This window comes from Vespa mandarinia, chromosome 2, assembly GCF_050613455.1.
Source record: "Vespa mandarinia isolate Hongniang chromosome 2, ASM5061345v1, whole genome shotgun sequence".
Taxonomy (NCBI): Eukaryota; Metazoa; Arthropoda; class Insecta; order Hymenoptera; family Vespidae; genus Vespa; species Vespa mandarinia.
In genome coordinates, this window is record NC_140811.1 from 13,029,566 (window position 1) to 13,051,379 (window position 21,814).

The 21,814-nt window shown below is 34.6% G+C and overlaps 1 protein-coding gene and 1 long non-coding RNA gene across 17 annotated transcripts in view; one reads left to right on the forward strand and one right to left on the reverse strand.

The window, feature by feature from the left end:
* Nucleotides 1–8,163: 8,163 nt before the first annotated feature.
* kek5 (leucine-rich repeat, immunoglobulin-like domain-containing kekkon 5 protein) overlaps nt 8,164–21,814 on the forward strand; it is a 237,071-nt gene continuing 223,420 nt past the window's right edge. For 6 of the 15 annotated variants that reach the window (XM_085664797.1, XM_035868889.2, XM_085664804.1 and 3 more), the window contains exon 1: nt 8,164–9,242. The gene's annotated coding sequence lies outside the window, so the exon portion shown is untranslated. Of the gene's footprint in view, nt 9,437–21,814 lie in introns of all 15 variants that reach the window. The other 9 variants (XM_085664800.1, XM_085664799.1, XM_085664806.1 and 6 more) reach the window with 4 other exon arrangements.
* On the reverse strand, nt 11,775–21,694 carry LOC146873219 (uncharacterized). Of its 2 annotated transcripts, XR_014983830.1 has the most exons (4): nt 20,892–21,694; nt 18,458–18,580; nt 12,551–12,698; nt 11,775–12,416 (listed from the first exon to the last, which is right to left on the reverse strand). It is a non-coding gene; the product is annotated as an uncharacterized LOC146873219 (long non-coding RNA). The 2 variants fall into 2 exon arrangements; XR_014983829.1 differs by having other exon boundaries at nt 11,775–12,698.

Here is a 21,814-nt window from a genome sequence, read left to right on the forward strand (position 1 = left end):
GTAAACTCTATGACGAATTAAATATATGTTGTTTTGTTTATCTACCATTTCTGTTGTTCCTTATTAATCCTAATTGAATTATAATAACGTGTAAATTAAATTTTTAACGAAATTCTTTTATACAAGTATTATAGTATAGATGAGATCTTGTTCATCGAAATAGGTCAAGAATTACAGTTGGATACATTGTTGGCGTAAACCATTATAGAAACAAGAGAGTTGATGAACAGCCTTAATCTCGTGAGCTTTTATTTACGAACTGAAAAGATCAAATCTTTTGTCCATGAAATCTCTTGTCGAGAAAACTTTATCGGACAACGTTTCGACCGATCAACTTTTTCTTCTCTTTCTGATAAAAAAAAGAAAAAAAAAAAAAAAGAAAAGTGTAACTCTACCAGCGCTGCACCACCTTTCAACTCTTGGAAAGAAATTATTTATTAAAAATAGAAGGAATAAGTTTACTTTTGTTATTAACAACCTTACTAAGAAGTAAAAATCTGCTGAAACTTTCCTCGGGAGAGAACAATAACATCGCGATATTGTTCTTTCAAATGAATTCTTTCTCCTTGTAATAGGAATTTGGTGAAAGAAAAAAAAGGAAAGGAATAGAAAATGAAGATGAAAAAGGAAATGAAGAAAAGAGAGAGAGAGAAAGAGAGAGAGAAAAAGTAAAGGAGACATAATAACATAATAAGAAATAGAAAGACTACAATATTGGGAAACCCCATGGATAGCTTTTTGTACCATCAAAGTGCTGACAAATCAAAGAACAGGTGTACTCTCTTTATCATCTATATATGCATGTATGTAAGCGACAACGCTTTAGGATACATTTGTGCACTGTCAGCATTTCTTTACGTATGCGGAAGCAGGTTTGAGCTATTCAACGTTAATATCATTTCGCCAACCTTTGGAAACTGACAATAATTTCGATGAAAGTCCTTTTTCTTTCTCCTATAAAAATATCAAAATAATAATTGATTATAAGACGAATTTCATTTTATTTGTTAAAAATATATATTTCACAGATTCAAATTCACGATGGTATCATGAAAGGTTTCCAATAAATCACATCAATCAAAATATTACATATATTAATTAATCACGATTGATCTAAATAATTAAATATATAATAAATTGGAAAGAATATTCTCAACAGGGTATAATAAGATTATTTAAGTAATTGATTTTTGTAAAATCAATTGTCATAAATATTTTTGACAAATTTAGGACATAAGATAGACGATTAAAAGTCATACGGTATATACATACATTAAAGAAGTATTAATGGTACATGCATGTACATATATTGAAGAAGTATTAATGGTGAAATATACATATACATATATCGAAGAAACGACTAATACGAAGGCCATCCATTCTCCGTCTACTTTCGTCATTAAGGGAGATAAAAGGGAAATAAAAAAAAAAAAAAGGAAAAAAGACGTATTTCAAAAATCGAAGAGAGGAGAAGAAATACAGGCAATGGTTTTATAACAAAGAAAAGCAATATAGCAGGAGAACCACGCGGATTTCTTGCATGTGCCGTTTATACGCCTACCTGTGCCCGTTGAAATTTTTCTCTCTGTCTCTTATCTTTTTTTCTCTTCTTCTCTTTTCTTTTTTCTTTCTTTCTTTATTTTTTTTCTTCTTTTTCTTCTTCTTCTTTTTTTTTCTCTCTCTACCGCGACACATTTCACGGCCTATCTCATGGACAAAGAAATTAAACATCGAGCCTCCCGGCTATGGCGCATAATCAAAAGGCACTGCGAATACTCGCGAACTGGTCTTTAGAGCGAGAAACAGAGAAAAAAATAGATATAAAGAAAAGAGAAAAAGAGAGGAAAGGGATTGGGTGCTCGGAGAAATCAAGTCAGAAACGTCAAGATATTGTGTATATGCGTACATACGAATGTTTGTGTGCTCATATACCAGATATATGTGAACAAGTATACAAATATAGAATAGTAGGATGTAATGACTTATGCTTATGTTGGATTACATGCATCGAGAAACCTACTATTTGAACACAGCAAATGTACATACTGTGCTTTCTTCATTTCTCTCTCTCTCTTTCTTTTTCACTCTCTCTCACTCTCTCTCGCTCTCTCTCCCCCTCTCTCTCTCTCGCTCTCTCTCCCCTCTCTCTCTCTCGCTCTCTCTCCCCCTCTCTCTCTCTCTCTCTCTCACTCTCACTCTGTTTCTTTTTCTATTTTCTTTTTCTCTTTGCTTTTCTCGTTCATATGAGTATGACAAAAGACGTACGAAAGAATTTTCGTGAATAAATTCCAGCAGGGATCGAGGCACGATACATTTTTCGGAAAAATATTCTTTACAGAGCTTTTGAAAAAAATCTGCTCACGTGAAAAGAAAAAAGAAAAGAAAAAAATACAAAAAGGAAAAAAAAAAATTAAAAAAATGGAGTCACAAGTATCGAAAGAAAAAACAATGTATCATAACGCAGATCCTGATATGGAACAATTTTTATTTTTTTATTTTGGTATATATCGTATAGTATTCGATCGAGTAATTGTTACAACATAATTCTAGGTTAACAGTCAAAAATAGAACCTTTTCGTTTTCTAATCTCATGTATGGAGTATGATACAACTACTGGCCACTTGGGACGCCTGAAAACGATGCACACGTTATACCCCAAGGAATTACGAAAATCAAGTCTAAGGCTGGTTTAACTTATCGATCGAAGTTTCATTTTCAGAATATCGAACGATCTTAACTTGACTTTTTCTTTTATCGGACATATATGTACACGTGGTATATACATCGATGATAGATAAGAAAAGATCACGTTGAAGTCGAAAGTACAACTTGATCAAGAAGGTTTATTTATGAATTGAGAAATAGATGTACCATGTATCTTGTTGCTTAATCTAAATCTATTTTAAACCTACACATCGGGTTAAAATAATAACTCAAAGTATTTCATATTAATAGATTTGTCTAGTGGAAAATAATATTACGAAACTAATACGAAACTAATGACATATATTGAAGCATAAGATTATCTTCATTAAATTATTATATATAAATATTAAATTAAAGTATTAAATTAATGTATTAAATTAATGTATTAAATTAATATATATAAATTAATATATAACTTTATTAAGTATATAAATAAACAAATCTCATCTATTTGATTTCATGAATTAATTGTTCTTAGAAAAGACGGATTTAAATACTTTAAACAGGATCTCTCGACATCGTTGGCGTACTCATGTGGTAGGTATTTCAAGTACTCCTGAGTTTAATACGCGCAGAATAATCCACATTCTTTGCTTAATTACATTCCCTTGATAATTCGCAACTTTCTGTAAGCAACTGGTGCTCTTACTGTATAATAATATTAGGATATTCCTCGAAATTCAGTACTTTGACTGATCAATAGAATTTAATTTAATAAGTGACCAATACGATCTATCTAATTAATTCTCAATTTAATGCACAAGCAATATTACAGGTTTTATCTATAAACGAAATCGATCGGTCTTATTCCAATCTAATTCGTGAACTGATTTCTAATTGAAGATGATCACTTCTGTTCTTGTAACTTCTCCTTCAATCCGCATCATATAGCTGAATGCACAAGTTACCGTTATAAACTATATCCAAATCAGGTATAGTTTATCAGCGTCTCATTCAACGGCAACCATTCAACGGCAATGGTGAATTTAATACAACTGTTTAAAGAGAAGAATTAAACAATTGCTCTTTTCTCTATATAATTAAAATTATTTTCAATTGTGATAGTTTGCTATTACATGTATGTATGTATGTATACATCTATGTAAATACCACATATTTCGAATAACATCTTAACTACCACAAATATTATAACTTATGTTTAATGTGCAATGTTGCCTTTATATATTAAAAGCAATTATTTTATCGACTTACTATGTATTAAGGAAATAGCTATTTTAAATTTCTCTTACCATCGTAGTCCATTAACTCCAGTATATACTTAATTGAATCTTAACTTAAAGTGATTTTGTACTCGAGTCTCATAAAATGGATACGCGTCATTCTTCGCGTTTCGTTTCTGGCTTGTCGCGACTTAGGACAAGTATGAGACAAGCCTTGAAAAATTACCACGACGTTCGTCTGTACAAAGGTTTCATTAAGAAACACTTCGTAATTTATTTTCGTATATATACGGTACCGTTGTCGGTTGAAACACGAACGACAAGCTGAAGAAAAACTGTGACTACATAGTTTTTCTTTCGAACAGCAAATATCGACAAATACTTTTTCTTATAAGTAATTATTCGTACTTCAACTTGATTGATAGATTTTACATTATTTCGTTCATTAATTCCACATAATGATACTTATCTATAAAGTTTTAATTTATTATTTTATTATATTTAATTTAATACTTTAATTATCAAAGATATTTCTCAATCAATATACCAATTTAAAAACTTTGCTCACTCCCTCTTTGTTTCATTTGCGTTATGTTTACAATTTCATTCAATTGATTTAATCCTTTAATTTTACATTGTATTGAAGATTATAGTAAATGCGATTTATCGTTGATCTAAACACGCTTTGAATGACTCAATTGTTTATTCCGTATTAGTAGAATATATTGAATTGATAAATAAATAAAGTCAACAATTTCCATAAAAAATACTGAATCCAATGTTTGATGTTCAATACTGAATGCATTTATTGTTAAATATAAAATATTAAAAATTCCGATATTACTTATTGACTAACTCAATACATATATATATATATATATATGCGAATGCGTGTGTGTAATTTTTAAAATTTTAATTGCTATGAAAAACCGATTTATTCTTTTTCATATGCATTCACTTTCATTAATAAGGATTTTTAAACTACAAATGTAATGTTCGAACAAACAAAAAGAAATTGAATGTTTGAATTATTTATTCTCCTTTCTTTTATAATATTTTCTATTATAATGAAAATTTCTATGGATATTAATCCGATTATAAACTCTCTTTCTCTCTTCTAAAATCCTATGAGATTGTATTGGCTATGGCTGGAAAAATCAAGATATCGTAAAATACGATACACTACAGCAATATCCAAGAGAAGTATGTCGATCGAATGAGAAAAAGAAAACCTAATCGCTCATTGTCCACCAATCAACAAAGGGGATATGACAACGAGTGAGAGAAAGGGAGAGAAATAGAGAGAGGGTGAGAAGGGGGGAAGAGAGTAGAATTAATAAAGCGTAATTTAACTCAATTGATGCTAATAAATCGTATTTATATCGCTACCCAGTTGTTATACGTAGATGGAACTTTATTCCTCTCGAGAATCAAACTCTCTTTCTCTACAGACATCAATCAATTTTACATCAATAGTCTAGGATTATTCGAAATATTTGATTTTCACTATTTTCTCTGAATACTTCATATAAAATTTTTGTTTACAAGCGATCAATAAAATTTTATATCTTCTTCAGAGATACATAAAATTAGTGATCAACTTTGTTTACTTGTCGGACGATTCAATTTTATTAGTTTAGTTCCGATCTTTAACGAGATAACGATGATGACGACGACGACAACAACGACGATGGCTACGAGACGCTACGACGACGACGACGATGACTTATATTTATTGAATTTTATAAAGAGCAGAAATCCGAAGGGCTTACAATACTGTTCATTGTCTGTATTCTACTAAAGCTGGACGATAGGAGAAGAAAGCACAAGCTGGTTATATTCCAAGTCACGTGACTTCAAAAGATGGGGACCGAATGCGAAGAGAGAGTAAGAGAAACGAAAAGAGCCAACAAGAGTTAGAGAGAGAGAGAGAGAGAGAGAGAGAGAGAGAGAGAAAGAGAGAGAGAGAGAGAGTACGCAGGCAATAGGTACGTTCAATTAATTCGACCCTCGATTTTCAACATCTGTCTACCAAAGAGCAGACGCCGGTACGTGAACTTTAGAGTTTTAATTACTTATCCCACCCTCTCCCGATGCATGGCTTTTTGTGTCCTTTGTTTATCGTGTCACGTTTCCGATACATACCAGTCTCTGAATCAATGAAATTAAAAAAAAAAAAAACATGATATATGTATATGTACACATACAAGTGTACTATAAGTAATATGATAATTCAATCCGACGAAATGATTGTTAACGTAATAGGATAGTAAAATTTATCTTAAAAATATGTAATTCGTAATAATATGTCTTGTTGTTGGTAGTGATGATGTTATTGTTCTTAAAAGTTAAATTTGTTACTAAGAAAAATATCTAATAGAATTTAACGTCAACAAAATAATAATTCTGTTCAAAGCGCGATCATTATAAATCGTTTTATAATTCTTTTTGTCAAAGGGATAATAACGAAGAGAGAAGACAGAAAAGAAATAGAAAAAGAATCGGAGAAACGTTTTAAGGTGGTCTTTGTTTCCTTTGATTCTCGGATCCATGCAATTTTGATCCTTTACGTTGGAATAAATTATCGAGCCTTCCGTGATTAGTTTCGTTTTTCACGTTTACTTTCACTAAGCCCGACGTAAATCGTCTACAAACTCGGTCGAGTTTGTATATCAAAAAAACAAAGATTTTCGGGTAACATGTATCTAAATGTTTCAAATGAAACGTTTCGACGATAAATCTACATTACAAATGACGTAGATATTGATAATAGATAGGTACTTATAGATACTTATTACCAACTGAATTTATTTACGATATAAAAAGTGTTGATATAAAATCCTAACAAATCACATACTATAATGTTTCTTGTTAATATATAATAATTAGAACATGTTAGTCGTGAACGTATCTGATAATATATCACTATCAATTTTATATCGAAAATATATAGAATTACCTAAAAGCTCCACAAGCATAGAAATATTCATTATCGATCTTTTTAACTATGTAGAAGGTACTGCATCGTGACCAGCTGTTGCCGTGTACCTATGTAATTATCTCCTCTGTAAATTGCATGCAGATTTCTTTTCTCATTACACGATGTGAGCCTTCGTCGAGAAACGAAACTATTGTTAAATTTCCCCTCTCGATTTTGTTCATTTTGCTTTTTTTTTTCTTTTTTTGAGAGAGAAAAATGCTTTTGTAACATCCGTTCACGTTCATAGTATAGACCGGTTATTTCTCTTTCTCTCTCTCTTTCTCTCTCTCTCTCTTTCTCCTCTCACACACAAACATAAACTCATATATAATGTATATAGCTACGAGTATTGAAAGAAAAACACATTCTTATCTTATATAATACTTACAACCGTAGAAAAGATCTATAGAAGTCGTTTCGTTACTTCGTAACCTTCTGTCCTTCGTGCCAGCATTCGCTTTCTACTTTTTCAAATAAACGGCGACCATCAAAAAGTCTTTGATTGTTGTCACCAAGTGGCCAAGGACGCAAGTACTTTCGTTATGATTGTTCGAGATTTTTTATATATGTCAAAATGGAGCATGGAACTATTGAAAAGCCCTGAAAGGGTCTACTATCAGTTTAAAATTCGAAGGTTGTATTATCTGTTCAATACTTAGATAATCTCTTTAAGAAAAAAAAAAAAAAAGAAAATTGTATTTTATTTATATACATATGTATATCTCGATGTTGATAATATGTTCTTTCATTTTAAAACTTCAATTAAAATTACCACTTAATGGACAACGTAATTATCGGATTCAACGCGTTTACATTCCGAACTATTGATCGATTCTCTTCGAAAAAGGTTCAATGAAAATATCTTGAAATACCATATTAACGAACTAATTATTTGTAGAGAACCAATCAAACGCGTAACAGAATTCATCATCTTTCTCGTTAATCTTCTTGGACGTTCTCTACAGTAAAGTTTCTTCCTTTTCCTTCTTTTTGGTGAACGTCAAATTCGAAAAATTAAGATCTTAAGAGAAAAGTGGGAAGGAAAGATCGTAAAGAAAAGGAAAGAAAATGAATGTACCACCAGTCGAAGCAACGCGCACGCACATACTTCCATACAACGTTCGTATAACAGAGCCAGCCGACTGAAAGAGAGAGAGAAAGAGAGAGAGAGAGAGAGAGAGAAAGAGAGAGAGAGAGACAGAGAGAGAGAGAGAGAGAGAAAGAAACTCCTTGGAAGGCTCAGAATTAGTACACCGGTCTACCGAGAGGAGCGCACCGGTCGCGAGCGTGAGGCTCGATCGACGCTCCGCTTTCAGTCTTTCCGAGTCTCGATCGCGCGTGGGTCGCGTGCGCGTCGCTTAATTTCCGCGCGTTTACGCGTCCTTTATCTCCGCACGCGTTTTCTTCGCGCGTTGTCCATCGAGTTCTGCTACGCTTATAGTTTATCCAATTCCGAAAAAGTTTTACATTAAATTTATTCCAAGTTTTTTTTTCCACAAGTTTACGAAGAAAGAGTGCAGTTTTCTCCTTTTTATTTATTTTTTTTTTTTTCATTAACGTAGTGCGCGCGCCATGTGACTACGCACAAATTATCATATTTCCAAGGAATAGAAAGAGAGAAAAGAGAAGGGGAAAAAAAAATAAAGGAGAGGTAGGAAAAATAATCTTACTTCCCTTGGCAAATCTTTTCATTTTCTTCTAATCCCCTTTTCCCTCCATCCCCCATAGCCCTTCTCTCTTCCTTTCAAAAGTTTAGCGTCACTTCTTCGAACGGTCGCTTTTGTGTTTCACGCGACGCGAGACCACGTGATTTCGAGCGTTCCTTCTAATCTTTTCTTCTTCTTCTTCTTCTTATTCCTCTTTCTCCTCCTTCTCCTTCTCCTTCTTCTTCTTTTCTTCCTCCCCTTCTTTTCCACCATTAGAACGATCTTAGCTCAAGGCGATGCGCTTTGGAGCACGAGGTGGATAGTACGATACGGTGTGTCAGATAAGCCCGAAGCAAGTTTTTTTGACAGAAGAAACGAAGTAAGAAAGAGATAGATGGATAGATAGAGTGCCAAGTTTTAGACGAGTTTTCCTAAGAGTTTTTCAACGGTCGTGCTTTTTGGTGTCTCGCAGCTGGTGCGCGTGGAGCGTTGTTCCTTGTGAACAAGGAAGAAAGAAGAAAAAAGGAAGAAAAAGAGTGAGAAAGAGAGAGAGAGACAGAGAGAGGGAGAGAAAGATAGAGAGGAAAAGGGAGATATATAAAGAAAGAGGGAGAGAACGAAGGGAAGGAAGAAAGAAAGAAAGAAAGAAAGAGAGAGAGAGAGAGAGAGAGAGAGAAGAGGTCAAAGGATACCAAACTTTTTCTCCGGGATTCTTTATATTCTTTCAAGGTGAGTGTTCCACCATGATATTTTCCAGTGATTTTAACGATCTCGCAAAAGTGGAGACCTTGATTTCGTTGAAACGATATTTAACGATACTAAATAAAGAGTTAGACGAGAGAAGAAGACTGATAAATGAAGGATAGAAAGGAGAAAGAAGAAAGAAGAAGCCGAGAGAAGTCACCTTGTATGGAACTCTAACCGTATGATTCTCTTCTTCTCTTTTTTTTCTTTCTTCTTCTTCTTTCTCTTTCTCTCTCTCTCTCTCTCTCTCTCTCTCTCTCTCTCTCTCTCTCTCACTCTCTCTCTTTCATTCCTTTGCTCACTCTTTCTATCCTACTCCCTTCTTCATCATATCTTCTCCTTACCTTCGTCGGCAAGAAGACATCGTTGAGGTTTCCTTGGGGCACGCGAACAAGGAGTCAACTTTGAAAAGCTGGCCTACCTTGTCTTGCCGTGGCCGTGTCCGTGTCCGTGTCACACGAGGTCGTAACCCGACTCGATCCTACCTTTGCAGCGTGTGAACGGGACTACTTTGGAATGGAATCTCGTGCAGCATGGTGAAGGAAGGAAGGAAGGAAGGTTCCACCGAAGAACTAATCCTTTACTCTTCTATTGTCTGCCCTTTCTATTTCTTTTCCATTTTTATAGATCCTAATGCATTTAATTTCGTACGATAATCTGAAAAACTCGCGACGATTGAATGCAATGAATTATGTGAGCTGGAGATTTTATACGTGAAGGATCGTGCGCGTATGTACTTTGAAAAAAATCGGAAATGTTTATTTATATTTATTTATATTGAAAAATTACGTATATGTTCTTTTTTATCTTTTTATTTTTTTGTTTTTTCTTTTTTTCTTTCTTGAAATGACCATTAAGTAACCATGATGACCACGAATGATACTAACGTATCCGCAAAAATTTCGTCTTGTCGATGACCATTGGAAAATTCGTTTTGTTCTCTTTTTCTCTTTCCACCCCCCCCCACCTGAAAACGTTGTTATCGTTAGCGTCGTTTATCGTCTAGCATGACCTATTCATATTGTTTAGTACATTTCAGTAAACGTTTTTACTACGTATCGAACTCGATCATCAACTTGGATTTTATTTAGAGTATTTTCATTGTTTTTCTTTTCTTCTTCTTTTTATTTCTTTTTTTTTTCTTTTTCTTTCTTTTTTATTTAATTTTTTTTTCTTTTCAAACAGAAAGCACGGTGTTTGATTTCCGAAGTTTTCGTTTGGTACTCGTTCACGTTCCTGTGTTCGTTTTGTGCCTTTTTTCGTCTTTAAAGTCGATTACTATTCGATCCCATTGATCGCTACGTGATTAGTTTTTTGCGCGTTTCGTTTGTTGAAAGTTACGTTGAGCAAAGGAAGGATTTCCTTGTGGTCGTAGGTCGAGGTTAGAGGAGAAAAAGAAATGCTCATCGTAGGGCGAGTTCAAGAGGGAGTTACTTTCGGTGGTATTAACGAAAAACAAATACATTTTTTTTTTTTCTTTATATCCCTCTATTCGAGAATCGATTTACTCTTGTTATTTACGTAACCGCATTTTATCTATACGTTGTTGAAATGGAGTACGAATAATTGTGTATTTAAGATTTCTGTTATGAAAAATGCCGGAAAGATAAAGAGAAAAAGAGACAGAAGGGGTAAGAGAAAGAGAGAGAGAGAGAGAGAGAGAGAGAGAGAGAAAGAGAAAGAAAGAGGAAATCCTTTTGTTTGTTTCTCCGTAACATAAGATAGAATGTAAATTTTGTTGGCATTACTTTGCTCTTAAATTTAGGTACATAGACATTATCTCCGAGACGAAGGTTAAAAAAGAAAAAATTATATAATACAATCTTCGTCTATGTATAAAAGGAACGAAATTTTCTAATTATTTCAATAACTTATCTACGTTTCAAATCGTATATCGAACGTATACGATATTTCAAATTTTATTATGAAAATCCATAAATGCATAGAAATGCATAGAAATGCGTTATCATGGTCGGATTACTGATACGCCTTGAATTTATTCTATAATGATATGCAACACCTTCGAAGATCTTGTGGTCTACTTAACAATTCGATGCAGTTCACGTTAAAGGAGATACATGCACGTATAAATCGACGAAGAAATGTGCGAGGAATAATCGAAGGAGTATAAGCGAGTAGGGAATCGTCACGGTCAACGATCCTTAAGATCGCGATCGAGTCGGCTGTACTCATATCCCCTCGCTCTTCCCTGCACAAAGTACTATCCGTCTTTCTCTCCTTCGACACGAGAAGAGGAGAACCGGATCCAGGTCCGTGCTCCGAAAGGCGACCTACGAATGTGTGTGTGTGTGTGTATGTATATATATATATATATATATATATATATATATATATATATACACACGTCGAGTGTCTCGTCATTGAGCCATGGACGAGCTGATGAAAATTATTAAAAGAATTTAATCTCACTGCTTTTAATTTTCATTAAAATAACTAGGTCAAATCGATTAATCTATATATACGTATATATTTATTTTTTATTTATATATATATAGATTTAGTTTTTTTCCTTTTAACGTAAAAACGATTCAACTAAAAGCTACGATAAAAGCTAGCCTGGGTCATGCTAATATTTTTTCTTCGCTCGTTGATTCTTACCGCATTGAAAAAAAAAAAGTATCGGAGCTCGTAGTAAGGATAATAAAGTTTCGGAACTATGGCCAGAAAGAAGCATCCAGTTGAATGCGCCCATAATTGGCCGGTTCACCGATTTTTCACGAAGATTTGTCACTTTAGTGCTATCGAACGATAACGCTTAACGGCGACACCGATCTCTCCTTTTCTCTGAGCTCCTCTCCACCCTTTCCCTCTTCTTTCTCTTTTGGCAGATCGAATTTCTTTTACGACTTTTCACATATTCCACCGTCGTTATCCCGTCGACATAAATCAGTTTCGAACGTGACCCTTGGAAAAATGTCAAGTCGTCTCGGCGAATGCATCCAACGAAAATGTGTGTGTGAGAGAAAGAGAAAGAGAAAGAGAGAGAGAGAGAGAGAGAGAGAGAGAGAGAGAGAAGACGCTGATATGCCAGGATAAAGGCTTCGGTAAGATTTACCTATGCACGTGGATTCCTTTATTTTGTTATGTCTTCGGTTCGAACGTTTTAGGAAAGAAAACAGTCGATTTTTCGTCGTTCGTCTATGGTGTAGATAAGAAAAATAAAAAGAAAAATAAATATATGACAATGACGAGAAAAAAAAAGGTATGATTATATTTTTGCCTTCGCGAGTCATTATCTCATACGTCGAAAAAATATTATATGTCAAATTTACCAAAGTGATCTTTCCTCCTTTTCGTTGACGCTTTGAAATTTTACGAGACGACGAACCTTTTTATGCAGATCGTCCACAAGCCGCGTACGCGTTCTTGTTCGCCCGTACGTCAACGTTGGGTTTTAACGCGTCCTTGGAGACTTCTATCCTGAAAAAAGAAGAAAGAAGCTTCGCGTTGAAGAGAAAGAGAAAGGAGAGATGAAAGAGGAAAAGGAGGTGGATTTTTTTACAGGACACAAAATCTCTATAAATCTGTCGCCAAAAGCTATGCATAGAACGTAGTTACGCGGCTCGAGAAACCGAATATGTGTCACGGGAGAAGACTTCAAGATATTTTGTGTGTCTACCTTGTAATACTCTGTATCTACCTTGCTGTTGTTACGAAAGATACTCTGTTCTCTCGAATAAAAAATATTATCTATTTATGATCGGATAAATATAACTATTTTTTATTTTCCCTGATAATAAGATTGAAAGAGAGGATGATCCTTTACCACGGATACATGATTAATTTGTTTCGATGTGTTCAACGATGTATTTAACGATTTGTTGATTCATTAAATGTATTTGTATAAGGCGTTTGTATTTATAGGAATTCACTACTCCGATCGGATAATTTAGAAAAGTATATTTTAAGCGTGATGATGATTTCATAATGCATGAATCTGTATATACATATATGAGTAACGTAATACACCATGAATTAATTAAGGCAAACATTTTTCACATATTTATAGCTCCATGACTAATACTTTTCTCGATACATTCATTCGTACATTAACTTCATTTTCAAACGACGTGCTCTCTCTCTCTCTCTCTCTTTTTCTCCTTTCCATCTCGAAATCGAATATAAACTTGAATTGATCTCTTAGTAGAGAGCTCTGTGTAAGTGAAAATTGAATAATTTCAAGACTTATGAATCTATTTCTTTTGATAAAGTAAGAAGAGTTCTCGTTCAAGTAGAATTCTACTTATTTTAGCTAAACGTTGTGTTTCGATCGAAAATTATTTTAAGACTATGCCACCTTAGATAAGGTAGAAGCAAAAGTGAGAAAGAAAGAGAGAGCGGAAGAGAGAGAGAGAGAGAGAGAGCGGAAGAGAGAGAAGGAGCGGAAGAGAGAGAGAGAGAGAGAGAGCGGAAGAGAGAGAAGGAGCGGAAGAGAGAGAGAGAGAGAGAGCCCTTCGTAGAAGAAGAGGAATCACTGACGCATAATTACGTCGACGTTTTCTTTCCATTCACGCTGGAATAGTATCAACTTTCCGAGAAGAATCGTCTGACTCACTGCCTTTTAAAATCCATTCGGAGTCCGGACGTTCGTGCGTGTCGTGAAAAGCAGCGGCTCGCAGCCACCACTTCATGTATATTCTCTGTCTCTGTCTGTCTGTCTGTCTCTCTCTCTCTCTCTCTCTCTCTCTCTCTCTCTCTCTCTCTCCCACCCTCCTTCCCTCTCTCCTTTCTTCTCCGTCTCTTTCTCTTTCGCCCTCTTTCCCTCTCTTTCCATCTACCTACCCTGACTACGTCGACGTGTGCGAGGTAATGGTTCGTGTCACGAAGTTGAAAGAGAACGCGCTTCTTTCTCCCTTCCCCTTGAAAAGAAGTAAGTCGTTTCCTTTTCTCTCGTTCTTCTCTTATTCGTCCAACTCCCGACTTGTAAGCCATGTGCGCCCGCGCGCACGTTACCTTCTTATCTTCGAAGGGAATCGAATACGACGTTTTGTATTTACCAGTACATACATAAGTCGGATAACTAAACCGTCTTCTCGATAAGCTTCTTTCTCTTCTTTTTCTTTTTCATCCTTCTTCACTTCTTCTCTTTTTTTTCTTTTTCATCCTTCTTCACTTCTTCTCTTTTCTTTCTTCTTCTTTTTCTTCTCTTTCTTTTTCATTCTTCTTCACTTCTCTTCTTCTTCTTCTTCTTGTTCTCTTTTTTTTTCACCCTTCTTCACTTCTTCTCTTTTTTCTCTTATTTTTCTTTCGTCTAGTCTTTAAAAATAATGTAACGTTGAATGTTGTAATCGTATGTACGAATAGAAATATTCTGTATCCCATATTGCACCGACACTATTTCCCTCGTGCAATCTCGTATCGTAAGGATAGGAGGATGTAAAGGAAGGAAGGAAGGAAGGAAGGAAGGAAGGAAGGAAGGAAGGATGGGTGGATGGATAAATGGATGGATGGATACATACTTGCTCGGATGGATAGATATTTCATGTCTTATGAAAAAAAAATCCTGTAACAACATCTCAGCTTTTCATATGTATCAACGTTTTATAAGTGTGTATGTGTCTGTATGTATTTATATACATATTTATCTGTATATATAGTATATGCACGGATATAGATATGCATACAGATATACATTTAGATATGTATCTATTTCTTGGGAAAATATCAAATTTATTTACGTTTGTTCTTTCATTTACCATACGAAATAATGTGTAGATCTTGAAAAAATTTAATTCAAGAGGATGAACGAAGCAAAGAAGTATTTAAACACACAATTGTATATTATATACGTTTTAGTTACGAATAAATTGGAATTATTCAAAAATCACGATCGCATCGATTGATCATCGATTTTTCGTTAATTCCTGAAAGTGACGAATTTTAATTGGGTATTGTTAAAATGGAAAGGATAGGTGAAATCGTACGATTTTCGGAGTTACAATCCACCGGTTGTGGTTCGTTTACAATGCATTTATAGTTATAAAGCAACGAAAGACCATACGCAAGCGTTAATCGTGCCGGCGCATATATATTGCAATCTCAAATAATGCGATTATACATCGATATTACGATTGTATGTCTATCATTCGTGAACGCACATATTTTAACGGGTTCGCGTATCCGAAATCCTTTCTATCGAATGCGCCATAATGTGTGTAACATATCGAAAATTCGTTTAGCATTCTTCCAATCTTCTTTTTTGTTTTTTTTTCGCTTCAATTTATTTTTCTCAATTCTTTTTTTTTTGTATTTTTTTTTCTTTTACTATTTGACTCTTTCACTTGTTATTTTCACGTTTCTCAAGTCGTATGTAGAACCTCATTTTCGATGTGTAAACAACGACGATCGCATTTGGGATTTTCCTTTGGCTTTCGAGATCACGAGGATTTCCAAGTATCTCAAAATTCGCAAGATCCTTAAGCAAATAGCGCGAATTCTTTCCGTAAAAGGGAATACCGATCCTTAAAGCGTAACTTCAAGAGTTACGTCTAATTTTATCGGGATAAAATCGAAACTGAACTCGGTGAAAGTCTTAGTGAATAGTAAATGTATAACGAGGAGATCTCTTGCGGGATTAGAAGGATAGAGGAGGGGCTAAATCCATCGAACGATAGGAATAATAAAGAGACGATGAAACGTGCGGGCGAGAAGATCACGCATCTCATCACGCGTCACTGTAATAGACGAACGAAACTATCGCATTATGTAGTACGGCCACCTAATACGCTGTCTCTCGAGGCGGTAGTACGTGCGGCGAAAAGGGTATTCCGAGAGAGTTACTTTGAATTTATATCGGCTGGCTTACCAAGACTGCGGAGACTTCTTATGAGATATCCTGACGGGTCTTGGCAAAGAATTTTAAATGTTACACGAGAAAATTACTTTCAAATAGGAGATCAGTGAAAAAGTTCCTCCACTTTTTCCATCAATTTTCGTAATCTTGAAGTCGTCGATAACAAAAACTAAGATGGTTAAGTTTGATATTCGTACAACTATCCCTCTCTTTTTCTCTCGCTCTCTCATCTCTCTCTCTCTCTCTCTCTCTCTCTCTCTCTCTCTCTCTCTCTCTCTTTCTCACTAACTTACTTCCGTACCTATCCTACGTATCGTATATAAATTAAGGCTAAGTGTTTGTTGAAGTTTCTAGGGGGTGTATACTCGAAAGTCCATTAATCGATAACGACGAAAACGTGGTATGGTGTAAATTGCAAATTGCCATATTTGAACATAGAAATGGCAAAGGCTAAGTGTAAAATGCGAAAACTATAAAATATGAACATAAGAGTTTGTACGTTTGTTATATGGTTGCATTAATAAGTAATAATAAGCAATATTGAGTAGAATATATATAAAATATTCATGACGAATATTACTATATTATTATGAATAGATTGAATTCCCATATTTTCTAATTGCTCCCTCTTTCTCTCTCTCTCTCTCTCTCTCTCTCTCTCTCTCTCTCTCTCTCTCTCTTATCTCTCTCCCTTTCCCTCTCCCTCCCTCTCTTTTCCTCCCTCTCTCTCTTTCATTTTTTTGTTTATAATAAAAAAAAAAAATTGTGAAAAGTAACCATTCGAATTTCCTCGCGAATCCTCTACGCGAGCTTTCAAGGAATTAGTTTTGACTAAAGTTTTTAGACTGTCGCTTTTGAAAGTTTCTACCTTCATCGTCGTTCTCGATTTCCTTTCATAAATTCACTATTTTTACGTTTCCTTCATCTTCAGTTAAAAAATTTGTGTTTCCTAACGAATAACATTATTTTTGTCTTCTGTTTTCGTAATAAATTTGATCGATTTAAATATTTCGATGTTTAAAATCACTGAAGTGAATTTTGATGTTTCGAAAAATCTCAAATCTAAAAATTAAAAAGAAAACAAGAAGTATGTAAAATCGATAATTTCTCTTCTTGCTTCATCTAGTATTTTAATTTTTACATAGAAAAAGAGAAAGGAAATAATGATGCGAATAATCTTTCAGGCTTATGAGCGATTTAACGTTGGAAAGTTCAACAACCGATTTCTTCGAATAAAGGAAATGAAAAGAAAATGAAATAATGATACGATTTCTCGTTGCATCGAGAACGGAAATTAACCAACTTAAAATCTTTAACATGAAAAAGAAAAGAAAAAGGAAACGGAAACATGATTGATATATATATATGTATGTATATACATATATGTGGTTGATCTTTTCGTTTCCCATTTTTCATTTATATTACCTTCGTACCTTCGACAAAATATAAAAATATGAGGGAACAAGTAACGAAGAATAAAATGAGAAAAAATGAATGTTAACTAGTTAGCATACTTATTCAGACATTTTTAAATACTCCTATCTTGATCGTTTAATTTTTTACAGAAAAAGAAAAATAAGCAGTATATATATATATGTAAATATATATATATATATATATATATATATATATATATATATATATATATAAGGAATATGTCGGGTGGTTGAGAAGACGATGAATTTATAATATCGTCACGTTGCGGACATTATACCACATCGACACGATTTATAACGCTCATCGTGCGTACGTAATATAATCGACTTATGGTCGATTATCGTGCTACGCATAACGATTACTTTTTGAAGCTTCTCCCTATGGCTCGTGCCAACTTTCCACAGATTTCCACGAGCTTGAGAAAGATAATGCGATTGATGCGAGAGAGTTACGATGAAAAAAAGGAAGATTCGTTTTTTCAAAATTATCGCGATTATTCGATACATACATATTAAACGAAATAAGATAAATTTAGTACGTACAAAAACATGTAAAAACAGTTGCGTTAAATGTAGAAACTTCTTTGTCTCATTTCGATTCAACGTTATTTAATTATAGTTATTCGTTTGAATTATCACAATTGTATATTGAAAATATGAAAATTAATATGCATATTCCTCAAGAGGTGAAATTTTATATAATTTTTAATTTTTTCTCTTCCCCGTCGTTGATTCTTTTATTAAACGCAAAACGAAGCTGGGCATGTAATTCATTTGTTCGCGAGCCAGTGAATATCCTGTAAAAAGCCATATCCCGTAATCGAATTTTACATATCAGTTGTAAAGCTATTTTTTCGCTTGCAGAACGTTGCACCCTTTAAAACCGTACGTTATCGATGTAACGTTTCGCTATTAGTACAGGAGAGGAAAAAGTACTATGAAATATTGACCTGCAGTTTCAGGATGGATAACAAGAGCTTCTAGCGGCCGCAGGACAGCCTCGGTAAACGTTGATGGATTTAATCTCATCCACGAGCCATTTCGAAACTATGCCAGGATAAAAATTCAAGAAACTGAAAATAAATTAATAGTTATTTTTAATACTTAATGAAAATATTTATTTCTTTTTTTTTACCATACCGTTCAACGAATACAAATAAATAAAATTATCATCGCACTGTTCATCGTCAGTAATCGATTATATTACTCTATCTAATATTTTCTAAATTATTTCGCTTGAATCTAGGAATCAATAACAGATATCAAAATATATCTATCTATGTAACCGAATATTGATCATAGTAAAGTATCTCGGTTTAAAATAAAAGCAAAAAACAAAAGAAAGAAAAAAAACTGATACTATTCTCATTAAAAAAAAATAAGATTATCTTTATGACATCATTGACGAATAGCAACTTCGTAGTTAAGTCGGCTATCGTACGATTTCTCGAAATATATCAAACATGTTTAAAAGAATACAGTCATCACCCTCTAAGAAAAGCTTTCCCATATAATTCTTTACAAGCTTCGCCATCCATTTTCTATATATTCTTTTTTCGTTCGATAATATCATCCTATTAAAAAATTAGAATGGGATGGGCGGGGATCGAAACCAGTTTTCCCGCACAAGTGGTCCTGGAATTTACGTCCACTGAGATCGTAGACAAGTTTCGAGACACACATAGAGAGAGAGAGAGAGAGAGATAGATAGAGAGAGATAGAGAGTTCGGTAGTGTGCCATGGATATTCCGGAAATTCCTTCGACCCTTGCCTTATCTTCTAGAGTATCTCATTGGAGAATTCGAACGTTGAATACCTCGAACGATCATTGCTAACACGATAATTTTAAACAATTATAACTCGTTGATCCGCAAAGTTTGTAGACGAAACAAAGCAGGTGATTGTACGTATATTAATACGTGTGCCAACATATATACGTTTATATTTGTACTGATTAGCGAGAGCGTTATATAGTGAGTCATAGTGTTATCGACTCATTTTATCACAAGTCCTTCTCGCGATTAATACTTTCCCGTTGCTTTTAAAATTCGCTCTGTCATTTCGTTTTGATTACGAACTTTTTATTGATCAAACTAAGCACCGAGATACCACTGTCGACAGTTTACGTCTACGCCGAGACGTGATCGAGATCGTTAGTACGATTTATCTTCGACGAAATTGAAAATCTAAACTTTGTGGTTTAAAAAACAAAGAAACAAAAGACAGAGAGAGAGAGAAAGAGAGAGAGAGAGAGAATTCGAAGCTCGTTCTGGTTAAAAGATTTTTCTCGTAACTAACGAAAATTAATTGGCTTTCACTTTATCGGAAATCGTTAAATCCCTAGCAATCCGAAACGATGGCTGACCGTTATCGAATTTCTTACATTTTCTTAAAACTTATGTCTTAACACGTAATTATATAATTATATTTACTTCATCGAGATATTAGAGAGAGAGAGAGAGAGAGAGAGAGAGAGAGAGAGAGAGAGAGAAAGAAAAAGAGAGAAAGAGAGAAAGAGAGAAAGTGATAAAACGACATGAGTTAGACTTTGATCCTTTCTTTTGTGAAGAATGAGAGGAGAATGAATCCGTGGACTTCATTGCAAATGTTTTGCTTTAATCGCGTATTATACATATACAACTCTTATAGGAACGACCTTGCCGCCGAACATAATCATCGTACGCACTCACAAATGTATAGTCTCTCTCTGCTTTCTGTTTGTACAATACGGAATGAGGCCATGCGAGGCGCTTGTTTTCTTAGTCGGTTCTTCGTCATCATTTTCTTCGTCGTCGTTACATTTGTCGGCGCCGCGCCATGTGGGTACTTCTAACATTGACGATCAAAATGAATCATCGTAATGATGAACTAAAGCCGAGCTACGAACGCGAGAATTTGTTTCTTTTCTTCAATACATCAGCAGACTCGAATGAGTTTTCTCGTTATTCGTTTGGTCGATAATCAACTTGTCGAAAATAGAAGAAAAAAGAAAGAAAAAAGAAAAAAAAAAAAAAGAAGGGATCCATGAAAATACAAAAGTAATTTCATGAATTTGAAACATGTCTACGAGTGGCGTTCGTTCGTACGAATTGTTACACATCCTGTATATATATATATATATATATATATACATATACATATATGTATGTATTTCTCGTTGGAAAAGGGTGGGCGATAGGAGATGAAAAAAATCTGCGATCAGCGCGAAATAGTTTGGAAAAAGTCAATATTTGGGATAGCGTGGAAGTCAAACCGTATTGTGGTTTTAACGTCATCGTCAATAACATACGTAGATGTCTAGGTACTCTTTGGTAAAATCGTATTTTAAATCGATATCGTCGTATCATCGTTCGCGATAAGTGTTCTCGAAAACAAGTATCTTACCCGTAGGCGCGTGCGAGTCGTTTGCAACTCGATCGTTGTTACGTTTTTCTCTTTTCTTTGCTTTCCTCCTCTCCCCATCCTCACCTCTCTTACTTCTTTATCCGAACGGATACCGCTCGTTATCCATACACTCTCGACTGACTACTGTCAGCCGAGTAGTAAGTATTTAATTACAGTCACCTTGATACGAGAGATCGAAGCCACAGCTAATAAAGTAGTAATACGCAAATACGCAAGTCTCGCAAGTTATGAAATAAAGCAAGCTACCAAGCGTATTGGATCGATCGAAGTTCCACCATCATCTTTTTATTTTTATATCATATTGCTTTCATTACGAGCTCCAGATTCGAGAGATAGAACGTCACGGCGAAAGTACGATTACTACTCGTTCTGTGTGAGTGCGCGCGCGCGCGAGCGCGTGTATAGCGTGTGCGCGTGTGTATGAAATACACGGGAGAAAGAAATTAAAGAAGGAGATAAATCGCGTAGAAATATAGTCGATGTATGTGCATGCATGTGTTTTAAATGCATTCTCCGAAATGCAGCGCACAATGTATTATACATTAAGATACACTCATGTCTATTCTCGATACTAAAAGCTTTAACTTTTCTATGTCGACACGCATGCGTCGCATAGAGACATATAAACAAGCACGGTAAATCTCATTGAATTGTTTCGACGTTGAGGCCAAATTTTCTGACCGCAGTTTTGCATATGTTTTACCGTAACAGCGGCTACCTAGGCTCACGGGTCAAGCTCAATGATCCAATTCGCTCATTGAGCGAGAAGCTGTTGCCGCAACGGTTCGCGAACGCGTACTAAATATCCGGAGAACGGTACACAGTATATACCTTTGAAAATACATTTACGTATCTTCGCATGTGATCAATGTTAATTTACCATGAAAACGATTCATAGAATT